The 12,344-nt window shown below is 38.6% G+C and overlaps 1 pseudogene; it reads right to left on the bottom strand.

The window, feature by feature from the left end:
* Positions 1 to 8,087: 8,087 nt before the first annotated feature.
* LOC140517883 (keratin, type I cytoskeletal 19-like) lies at positions 8,088 to 11,112 on the bottom strand (annotated as a pseudogene).
* Positions 11,113 to 12,344: the final 1,232 nt, after the last annotated feature.

Raw genomic sequence — 12,344 nt, 5'->3', positions numbered from 1 at the left:
CTTCCTCTCTTCTGCACCCTCGTCCCAAGTTGAGAAGGTGAGCAATTTGATGTAGGTTAGAAATAGGAAGTCATGCAAAGCGTATCAATGATAATCACGTTGTGGAAGAAAACATAGACACACACACACACACACACACACACACACACACACACACACAAAACAACTCCAGAAAAACAAAGTAAAAAAAAAACATACTTTAATCTGTATTCTGGTATCATCAGTTCATTCTCTGGAGATGGATAGCATTTTTCATCCTAAGTCCTTCAGAGTCATCTTGGATCATTGTGTTGCTGAGAATAACTAACATCTTACAGTATTATTGTTACTTTGTACTCAGTATATTCCACTTTGCTTCACCTCATGTGTCTTTCCAGGTTTTTTTCTGAGTGTCCTGCTCATCATTTCTGATAGTACAATATCATTGCATCAAAATCATATACTACAGCTTGTTCAGTCATTCCCCAATTGATGGACATTCCCTAGATTTCTATTTCTTTATCCCCAGAAAAGAGCTACTACAAATATTTTCTACATATAGGGTTTTTTCCCCCTTGTTTACCTCTTTTGGAATACAGACCTACTAGTAGTATTACTAGGTCAAAGTTATGAATGGTTCTAGAAACCTTTGGCATAGTTCCAAACTGCTCTACAGAATAGCATAATTAGCTCACATCCCTGACAACAGTACATTAATATCTGATTCTTCCCACATCCCCTCCAACACTTGTCAACTACCATTTCTATCCTATTAGCCAATCTAATAGATATAAGGTAGTACCCCAGAACTCATCCAACTTGCATTTCTAAAATCAACATTGAGTTAGAATATTTCTTCACACGGCTATAGATAGCTTTAACTACTTCATCTGAAAAATGGGGAAAAGCACTTATTTTATAAACTTGACACAATTTTCTATATGTTAGAGAAATTAGTCCTCTATTAGAGAAAATTGCTTCAATATTTTTTCACAGTTTTTTTTGCTAACTGTATTTCCCTCCATCCTACCCCCTCTATCCCCATTTATTCTATTCTCTCTCTCATTTCATCCTGTTCTTCTCAAAAGTGCTTTGCTTCTGACCACTCCTTGCAACAGTCTGCCTTCTCTTATCCCTTTTCCTTTCTATTTTCCTTTAGGAAAAGATAGATTTCTCTACCTCATTGCTTGGGCGTCTTATTTCCCCAGTAAGATGCAAAAATGTTTGTTTTTTTTTTTTTTAACATTCTTTTGTAAAATTTAGAGTTTCAAATTTTCTTCCTTCTTCTCTCCCAACCCAACCTAATTGAGAAGCAAGCAATTTGATATGGGCTATGCATGTGTAGTCATGTAAAACACTTCCACAATAGTTATTTTGTGAAAGACTAACTATATTCCCTTCCATCCTATTCCACCTTCTGTTCATTCTATGGTCTCTTTTCACTCTTTCCCTCCTCAAAAGTGTTTGCTTCTGATTACCTCCTCCCTCAATGTGTCCTAGTGTCTATCACTCCCATTCTCTTTTGCCCTTCCCCTCTACTTCCATGTAGGGTAAGGTAGATTTATATACTCAATTGAGTATGTTGTTCCTTCTTTAAGTCAACTCTAATGAGAATAAGCTTCACTCATTCTCTCTCACCTCCCCCCTCTTCCCCTCCACTTAAAAGCTTTTTCTTCCCTCTTTTATATGACATAATTTACCCCAGTCTGCCTCTGCCTTTCTCTTTCTACATGTTCATTCCTTTTTCAGTCCTTAATTTTATTTTTTGGATATCATTCTTTCTTGTGTAACTTACACCTGGATTCCCCTACTGTGGATAGATAACAGATAGATAGATAGATAGATAGAGATAGATAGATAGATATACATACACACACATATATGTACACACATACATATATGTATACACATATAAACATATGCACACATACACATTTGCACATGCACACTTATGTACACATGTATATGCACATATGCATATATGTATGCATGGATATACATACCTACATATATATACACACATACTCACATATATACAAGCATATACACACATGGATAAATACAAGCTTTCATGCATATTTTCACACTTGCATGTATACAAATATGTATGTGTGTATAGACATGTACATGCATATACACATATACATATTGTATATACATACACATGCACACCTATATGAATGTGTATATATGTATGTATGTGTGATGCCTGTATGCATGTATTCCTTCTAACTATCCTAATAATGAGAATGATCTAATAAGTTGTCTTTGGTGTTTGAGGGCTGAAAAGATTGGAAACCATTGTAGCTGCCAATGATTCAGTTCCCTGAGTCTTGCTCTAGGTTTTCTGAGGCCTGGTCTATGCTGGCACAGCTGTCATTGGATTGCACTCCACTCAAACTGGTGCAACAGATCTTTCCTGTAGACTTTTCAGTTTGTCTTGGTGAAGATTTGTTTCATTCTACCTTTTTATGATTTTGACTGCTCTAGAATTTTTTTAGAGTCATTTTTACAGGAATTTAGAGGTGTTTTGAGGAGATCTGAGGCAAGACCCTGCTTTTATTTTACCATCTTTGTTCCACCCCTCCGCCTTTATTTTTCTTTTGAGATATTTCACATACTCTTCTTTTTTCATTCTGTATATTTTGTTTTATTTTTTCTTGGTCTATTATGACTACACTGGATTCCCCTTACATATTCTGATTTTCAAGGAGTCCTTTTCTTTTTTAAGATTCTTGTTTTCATTTTCTAATTGGTTGACCTTTTCATAATTTTCGTGTTTTTTTTATTGGAGTTTTCTCTCCCTCTCCCTCTTTTTTTTTTTTTTTTTAGTTTTTCCTTAATTTCTCTCATTCAATTTTTAAAATCTTTTTTAACTTCTCTGAAATCTTTTGGAGCAGGTGATCATTTGACATTACTCTTTGGGGTACAAGAGGGTTTCTTTTCTTAGGTGTCATCCCATAAAGATTAAGCCCATTCTCTATTCCTATAGTAATTTTCTGTGGTTGAAATCTTCCTCCTTTGCCTGCACACTCTTTTTCTTTTATTCATGCAAATTTATTTATTTGCTCAACTTTAACCCTGGTGTATGGGGAATGGTTCCTCTTGGCTCAAAGCCTCCTTCAGTTCTTCCCTCTGACCTGGAACTGAAATCAAGACCTCCTGCCTCCTTAAGTGCTTACAGCCAGAGGATCCCCACCTCACTGTGTCTGCTTTCATCAGGGTATGCTGGTTCCTGCTCACCCTGGAGAGGATCTCAACAGCACAGATTGGCCTGGCATTCATTATAAGGAGAAGTTTTCTCATCTTTCCCAGCACAAATGCCCAGGTTCCCTCATTGTTCTGGGAGCAAGGCTGCCTCCCAACCCAACTAACTCTAGAACTCCCTGCTTATGATTTATGAGGAACTGGTCTGGAGGTGTTTATTCTTCACTGAGACCACACCTCATCCTAGGATCTTTCTTCAAATCTTCTCTGATTGTCCCGGAAAAACAGTTGTTCTGTTCCTGCTTTACCTATTTTCTATGCTCTATGTTAGCTCTGAAGAGCTATTTTTTTCTTATTTCTTCTGGAAATCTGGAGAGCTCAGAATTTTCTGATGTACTCTGCCATCTTCCAAAAATTCTCTTTCAGAAGCTCTTTTTAATGTCAAAAAGTTGTAAATTGAGGGGATTCCCACCAATTGGGCACTGGGTGAACAAGTTATCAAATGTAATGGAATACTATTATTCTGGAAGAAATGATGAGCAGACAGATTTCAGAAAAACCTGGAAAGACTTGCATCAACTGTTTCTGAGTGAAGTGAGCTGAACAAGGAGAATATTGTACATAGTAATAGCAATGGTGTGCAATGATCAACTTTGATAGTATTAGTTCTCAGCAATAAAACGACCTAAGACAATTCCCAAAAACTCATGATGGAAAATGCTATCCACATCCAAAGAAAGAATTATGGAGTCTGATATACCTGTAAAAAATGATTCTAAACAAATTCTAAAGCAGCAGAATCCACAAAATAACAGAGCAAAAGAGATTTCCAGCTCAAAGCAGCCTGGTAGGCTGAGAGGTAGCGTCTATCACACCAGGTTCAGAGCAGAGCCCAGCCCAGCCTTGGCCACGTGGCCTCATAGAGGTGTGGAGGAGGCTTCAGGGCATGGAATCACGGGCAGCAGCTGCAGTTTCCAGATTTCTCAACCCATAAATGCCAAAGAAAGCTTCAAAGTGCAGAACAAAAGCTTTATCACCTGGATGAGAAGGGAGCAGGATCTGGCACTAGCCCCAGTGTAGCCACTGCAGCAGCAGAGCCCTTGAACTAAAGACCCTAGGGGAATAAAGTGACTGATCTGAGTCACAGTCCAGAGTGGCAGCCTTTGGGTGAGGAAGGACACTGGAGTGGTAGAGCTGGTGGAGGCTCTGGAGAGGGAATACTACTCGCAGATCCTGGAGAGAAAAGCTTGTGTTGCTCTGAGACCAGAGTACAGGCCAGGAGAGGAGTTAACTCCTCTCCTTTGATTGTTCTACCTGGGAGGAACTGAGACCTTATAGGTCCCTAAAGTATAGCCTCCACCAGAAAAAGAACTCAAAAGTCAAATAATTGGCTGGGAAAGTGTCCAACAAAGAGAAAAAAAATACTACTATAGAAGGTTACTTTCTTGGTGGAAAGGCATTTTCTTCCATCCTTTCAGATGAGGAAGAAAAAAACATACCATCAGAGGAAGGCACAAAGCCAAGGCTACCGCATCCAAATCTCCAAAAAAAGATGCAGTGGTCTCAGACCATGGAAGAGCTCAAAAAGAATTTTGAAAATCACATAAGAGAGGCAGAGGAAAAATTGAGAAGAGAAATGAGAGCAATGCAAGAAAATCATGAAAAGTGAGTAAACAGCTTACTAAAGGAGACCCAAAAAAATACTGAAGAAATTAATACCCTAAAAAATAGACTGACCCAAATGGCAAAAGTGGTCCAAAAAGCCCATGAGGAGAAAAATGCTTTATACAGCAGAATTAGTCAAATGGTAAAGGAGGTTCAAAAGTTCACTGAAGAAAATAGTTCTTTAAAAATTAATATGGAGCAGATGGAAATTAATGACTTTATAAGAAAGTAAGAAATTATAAAACAAAACCAAAAATGAAAAAATAGAAGACAATGTGAAATACCTCATTGGTAAAACAACTGACCTAGAAAATACGTCCAAGAGAGAGAATTTAAAAATTATTGGTCTACCTGAAACCATGATAAAAAAAGAGCCTAGACATTATCTTCTAAGAAATTATCAAGGAAACCTGCCCTGGTATTCTAGAACCAGAGGATAAAAGAGAAATATAAAGAATTCACCAATCACCTCCTGAAATAGATCCCAAAAGAAAACTTCTAGGAATATTATAGCCAAATCTCATAGTTCTCAAGTCAAGGAGAAAACACTGCAAGTAGTCAGAAAGAAACAATTCAAGTATTGTGGAAATACAATCAGTATAAAATAGAATTTACCAGCTTCTATACTAAGGGATCAAAAGGCTTGGAATATGATATTCCAGAGGTCAAAAGAGACAGGATTAAAACCAAGAATCACTTACTCAGAAAAACTGAGTATAATACTTCAGGAGAAAATGGAATTTCAAGGAAATAGAGGACTTCCAAGAATTCTTGATGAAAAGACCAGAGCTGAATAGACAATTTGACTTTCAAATACAAGAATCAAGTGAAACATGAAAAGGTAACAGGAAAGAAAAGCCTGAAGGAACTCATTAAAGTTGAACTGTTTACATTCCTACATGGAAAGATGTTACTAGTAACTCATGAGACCTTTTTCAGTATTAGGGTAGTTAGAGGGGAAAACATATATATGTATGTATATATGTATATACATATATATGTAGATGTGTATGAGTATGTATGCATGTGTATATTATATTTTGTGTGTGTGCATATATATATATATATATATATATATATATGCACACACACGGGTGCAGGTATATATGTATATTTGTGTACATATGTGCATATACATGTGTTTGTATGTGTGTACACATATGTATATATATATATGAATATACGTGTATGCATTCATACATACATGGACAGAGGGCACAGGGTGAGCTGAATATGAAGGGAGAATACCTAAAAGAATGAAAGTTACTGTTGAATGTAATGTAATGTACTAGGAGTAAGAGAAAGGGAGAGGTAGAATGTAGCAAATCATCTCACATAAAAGAGGGAAGAAAGAGCCCTTACAATGGACGGGAAGAAGGGGGGAATGGAAGGAAACAATTGAGCCTTACTCTCATGGGATTTGCCTTAAGAAGGGAATAACACACACTCAGTTGTATATGGAAATCTACTTTACCCTGCCAGAAGGCAAAGGGGAAGGGGATAGGAAAGGGGAGATAATAGAAGGAACAGCAAATTGGGGAAAAGGATAATCAGAAGGAAACACTATTGTAGGAGGACAAGTCAAAGGAGAGAATGGAATAAATGGAGAGCAGGATAGGACAGAGGGAATTGTGGTTAGTCCTTCATATCATAACTATTATGGAAGTGTTATGCATTGTTACACATGAATTTTCTATATTGAATTGTTTGTTTTCTCAATGAGGGTGTGTAGGGAGGGAGGGAGAAAAGATGGAACTTGAAGCTTTAAGAATGAATGTTAAAAATTGTATTAGTATGCAACTTGAAATTAAGTTATTCAAGCAATGGAGTTTAGAAATCTATTTTTCCCTACAGAAAAATAGAAAGGAAGAAGGATGGAAGAAGGGTGTGTAATAGAGGGGAGGACGGACTGGAAGAAGGGATGGATGGGGTGCATGCTGTCCTGCAGTGGGGATGGAGAGAAAATTTTGAATTCAATTTTTTGTGAAAGTGAATGTTGAGAATTGAAAAATGAATAAATTATATATATATATGTATATATATATATATATATATATACATATATATATATACACATAAAGAGTGTTCAAGTCTAACTTTAATTCATGGTAGATGGGGAAAAAAGCACGAGTTAAGAAAATTCTCAACAAGAAAAAAAAATCAAAAGTGGACCTCCCTGCTTCCCTGAGTTTACTGTGGAGTTTTAACTTTCAAATCCCGAAAAGGACCTTTTGTTTCCCTTTTCTTTCTTTCCTTTCCTCTTTGTATTTAAAAAATAACCAACTGGCTTTTCATTTCATTGGTGAGAAATGGAGCGAATAGCAAAGGTGCTGTGTCATTCTGATATATGCCATGTTTCTATGGAAAATTTGGTATTAAAAATCTCAATGCCCTCTTTTCATTATAGATTCCCTAAATTCAAACTATACAGTACTTTTAGAATTTCAATGAAAAACACTTAGTACAAGATTTAAAATCCAATTTTAGTCACAGACACATATAAATCCTCAAAAATATTCAGGGCAATGAGCCTACCTTGACTTAATTTTTTGTTTCTGATTGCCCCAGATTTCCATTTTTGAAATGCTCATTTTATAAATTCATTTTAATCTTTAGAGTTTTCATATGCTGCTTGATGAATAGGAACAAGAAAAAAATACTCTGGCTTACTTCTTTCTGTAAGGGGCCCAGAGGGTCCCAGGGGGTGCAAGTCAGAGGCAAAGCCTGTTCCCATGGGAACGGTGCTGATGCACACCCTGGCAGAAGCTCTGTGTGACCCTGGAAACTGATGTTGTGTACAGTAAAGTTACAAGTGAGCCTGGGAACCCAGGAACTAGCTGCAGGAACAAGATAAGCTTCCTTCCTTACTGTGGATGTAAGAATGTGGAATAGTTATGAGATGGTGAAGTAATGGGATGAGCTCAGCATGTATGTGGTTGGTGGATGCAGCCTTTATAAACTCTAACCCTAAGCTGAATAAAGTTGTTGCCTGGATCATCTTGTCTCCAGTCTCCTTCCTTCAGGGCCCACAGATTAGAGGCCCATGGGTCAGGGGGATCCAAGGGGCTCGGGCCCTGACCTCGAGTACTTTCTACCTCAAGAACACCAGCATGTCAGAAAATAATTAGTTTTCTCTCTTCATTATTTTATGCACTTTCCTCAAGAAGGAAAATGACTCTACTCTCAATCAGAAAAAAAAAAAATCTCGAAGATGGTGGAGTGAGAGCAGCATGGATTCACCTGAGCCTTACAACAAATTCCTTCGGATAACTCTAAAAAGAAAATGTAATCAAATTTTAAAGTGCAGAATCCATTAGGAGACAGAATGGGGCACATTTCCAGTCCATGGGAGCCCACAAGGTTGAAGGAAAAGATCTGTTACATGGAGCTGAGGGAAGGCTGAGCACACAGGCTGCACTAGCTCAGACTCCACCATAGCAGAGCACAGCAGAAACCAACGGGGAAGACTGAAGCAGAAAGAGCAGTGCAGGTTCTCAAACATATCAGCACAGGATGGAAATCCAGGAGGACTGAGTGGGAGAGAAATGTAGGGGCCCCAGTAACATCACCAGCCAGTCCTGTGATTATCAGTCCACAGATTAGATATTTGAAAGTCACCTACTTGAATGCTCAGGAGCCAAGATGGCAGAGTAACTGTAAGTTACTCCCCTTGTTGACCTTGAAAAACCTAGATAACATTTCCCCAGGAAAAATGCTGGAATAGTGGGATCAGCAGAAGGGGCACAGCAGTCTTCTAGCTCAGGAGGGTGGCAGATTCACAAGAAGAGTACCTTTTTCTGCGGCTGAAGGGGACCAGTGGAGGACAGGAAGTGTTCCAGACATTCCCATCTCAGCAAATCAGGAGGTGATCCTGAGTCCCAGGAGGGTACAATTCATAAGGGCTAACACCAGGACCCCAGGTGTGCCTTAGCACAGCCAAGGGAATTGGGCATACACCAGAGGAAACAGGGGTTCACCAGTCATTGAGTTTTCCTGTGCTCTAGCTCAGGGGAGGAAGAAAATTCCAAAGGCCAGACCACCCCTCCCCCACACCTCATATTGTGAGCTTCAGCGTAACCATGGATGAAATTGAAAAGACTTCACCTGGCTTCAGCCTTGGCACACACCAGTCAGCTCAGCACTAGGTAAGCTGTAGCATTCTAGTTTCTAACTGAAAAGACCATAGGCCATAACACACAAAGCCTCAAGTTCTCAGCACAAGAAGTATGAGACAGAGCCCTTTGTACCCCAGAAGCAGAGATTCATTTTAAAAACCAAGAAAAAGGTAATTACAATGAGCAAGAAGCAAATCAGAAAAAGCAAAGACCATAGAATCTTACTACGTGGACAGAGAAGAACAAACTACAAATTCAGAAGAGGATAGCACTGACAAAAAATACACATCAGAAACCACCAAAAGAATATATGAACTGGTGTCAAGTTCAAAAAGCAATCTTGGAAGAGCTCAAGAAGGATTTTAAAAGCCAAATTAGAGAGGTAGAAGAAAAATTAGTCAATGATTTTAAAAACAAAATTGAGAAAATTAAAAACAAAAACAATTCACTGAAGAGAACAGCTCCTTTAAAAGTAAAATTAGGCAAATGGGTAAGGAGGAACAAAACCTAACTGGAAAAAAAAAACAACCTCCTTCAAAGGAACAATTGGACAAATTGAAATGGAGGTACAAAAGTCAATTGAAAAAACATTATTAAAAATTAGAATTGGACAAGTAGGAGTTAATGACTCTATGAGATGTCAAAAATCACTCAAACTAAACCCCAAAAATGAAAATAAACAAAAGAAAATATAAAATATCTCATTGAAAAAAACAAATGACCTGGAAAATAGATACAGGAGATAAAATATAAGAATTATTCATCTACCAGAAAGCCATGATAAAAGAAAAACAGTCTGGACAATATCTTCCAATAAATGATGAAGAAAATCTTCCCTGAGGTCTTAGATCCACAGGGCAAAATAGTTATCAAAAGAATCCTCTGATCACCTCCTCAAAGGATCCCAAATTGAAAATTCCAAGGAATATCATTGACAAATTCCTGAACTATCAAGTTAAGGAGAAAATACTGCAAGCAATTCAAATATGAAAGAACTACAGTCAGGATCACACAGGACCTTGCAGCTTCTATATTAAAAGATAGGAGTGATTGGAATATGATATCCATGAAGAGCAGGTTTTCCTGGTTCTGGTGTTCTGTGTCTGCTGGGAGGTCACTCAACTGGGCCATAACATTGCTGATGAGAGTCTGTATCTGTGACCAGTGAGCCCCACAACAGGCCTCTGTCTCTGCCAACATCCCTTTTAGAGCAGCTTTCATGTTGAATTGAGACTGCAGCTTGATCTCTAGTCCCTGAAGGGTTCACAGAAGATTAGTGACTTCAGTTCTGCTGGCCTGTACCTGTTCCATATGGAAAACAACTTCTCAATTCAATTCCTCTGTCTTGCTGGTGAAAAAAGCTTCAGCATCATTCCTGTTCTTCTCAACTATGGCCTCATACTAGCATCTCATATCTGTCAGGACTTTGGCCAAGTCGATTCCTGGTGCTGAGTCCACCTCCATGCTAATCTGGTCACCAACCTGCCTACTCAGAGTACTTATTTCCTTTTCATGCTTCTTGAGCCAGACTAGCTCTTCCTTCAGGACTTCAATATGCCAGTCCAGGTTAGCCCTGACCAGGTTCAACTCATCTAGCACTCTGTGTAGGCCATTGATATCAACCTCCACACTGAGACACAGAGCCTGCCTAGTCGCAAACTTTATTCTGAAGTCATCTGCAGCCATCCAGGCATTCAATTTACAGAACAATCTTTGAGTTATTGATGGTATCTTGGAGGTCATCCATAGTCTTCTTGTAGGCTTTATAATCTTGAGTGTGTTTAGGGCCCTGCCCCTGCTACCAATCCCAGATATTGACCTCCAGGTCAGTGTTAGCCTCCTCCAAGGCATGCAACTTGTCCAGGTAGGAGGTCAGACATTCCTTGAGGTTCTACATGATGATCTTCTCCTTTCCAACCAGAAGCCCGTGGTCTCCCCTATAACCTAAGCGGAAACTAATGCTGCTGTCCTCATAGCACCCACTCAAACTTGAGGAGTGAAAGTGAGACACAGAAAATCCCTGGTCTCCTGAACCTCCATGGATGCTGAGCACCCAGAATGCATCATTTCCAAAGAGTACAGGGTTGTTGCTCTCCAGCCCCATGGTGGAGGTGGAGAATGACTGACAGTAGCTCTAGGAAGTCATTGTGATAGCCTGGGAGGCTAGAGGTTGAGACTCTGGAGGGCCGCTGGATTCTGGTGGGGAACTAGGCACTCAGAAGTTTAGCTAGTCTCATTTTGTATTGCTCCATAAAAGCACCTCTGAACTTCATCTAAACTAACCCATTAGCCATTCCTTTAACTTGAATTACCAGTCTGTCAGTCTAAATAAATAGCATTTATTTAGCACTTATTTGTTACGTATTGTACAAAGTGCTGGGGATGCAAAGATGTGGGGGAAAATTGTTTTTACTCTCAAGATTTGCACAGTCACCTCACCAGGATAGGCTACTACGTGAACAACTAATTACAGAAAAAGTTAAATACCCAATAAATTGGAGGTTAATCTCAGGACACAGTAAGGTTAAAAAGCCCTTTGCAAAGGCTTCTATCAATATGTATCACTTAGTTGAGTCTTGAAGCTAGTAGTTAGAAAAAGAGCAAAACAGTTTCAGGAATGGGAAACAGTCAGTTAAAATGCTTCAGGTTAAGAAATGGAGTGTCTTGTATGCAAGGAGCCTGAAGAAGGTCAGTATTACTGAATTGAAGAATACGAATGGGGGAACTAAATTGTAAGAAAATTAGGAAGAGCAGAAAGGTCCAGATTTTGATAGGCTTAAGAAGTCCTTGAAATGAAGGATATTTTATTTGATCCTGCAGGTAGTAGAAAAACATTGGAGTTTACTAAAAGGGTTATGGGGTGAAAATATCATAATTGTGCTTTAGGAGCATCATTTTGATTGCTGAATTTGGAGGATGTAAAGGAGGAGAGAGTCCAGAGAGTCCAGTTAAAAAGCTAGAGAGGACTTGAGGCCTACACTAGGGTGCTAGCAGTATCAGAGGGAAGAGGGGAAAAATGCATGAGATTTTTTTAAAGGTAGGAAAAACAAAATTTAGCCATCAATTTTACTTAGGATGTGAGAGAGAATAAAGAGTGATGAAAATAACCTAAGTTTCAAACCTGCCTGACTAGTAACTTGCTTGATAGCAGGAAGAGAGTTAGAGGGGAAAGTTTTAGGTAAAAGAAGAATGAGTTCAGTTTTAGACATATTGAATTGAACATGCCTATGAGCTAACAATTCAAGATGTTCAATATTCATTTAAAGGTGTGAGAGTGGAGGATGGTGGAGAGGTAAAGATTTGACCAGTAGATCTGAGATTTTACATGGAGATGATAATTGAAGTTATAGGAGCTAATGAGATTACCAAGCAGAAAAG

Source organism: Notamacropus eugenii, chromosome 1 (genome assembly GCF_028372415.1).
Source record: "Notamacropus eugenii isolate mMacEug1 chromosome 1, mMacEug1.pri_v2, whole genome shotgun sequence".
NCBI classification, from domain to species: domain Eukaryota; kingdom Metazoa; phylum Chordata; class Mammalia; order Diprotodontia; family Macropodidae; genus Notamacropus; species Notamacropus eugenii.
Note: the sequence above shows the minus strand (reverse complement) of the source record. Positions and strands in the feature narration are given on the sequence as shown.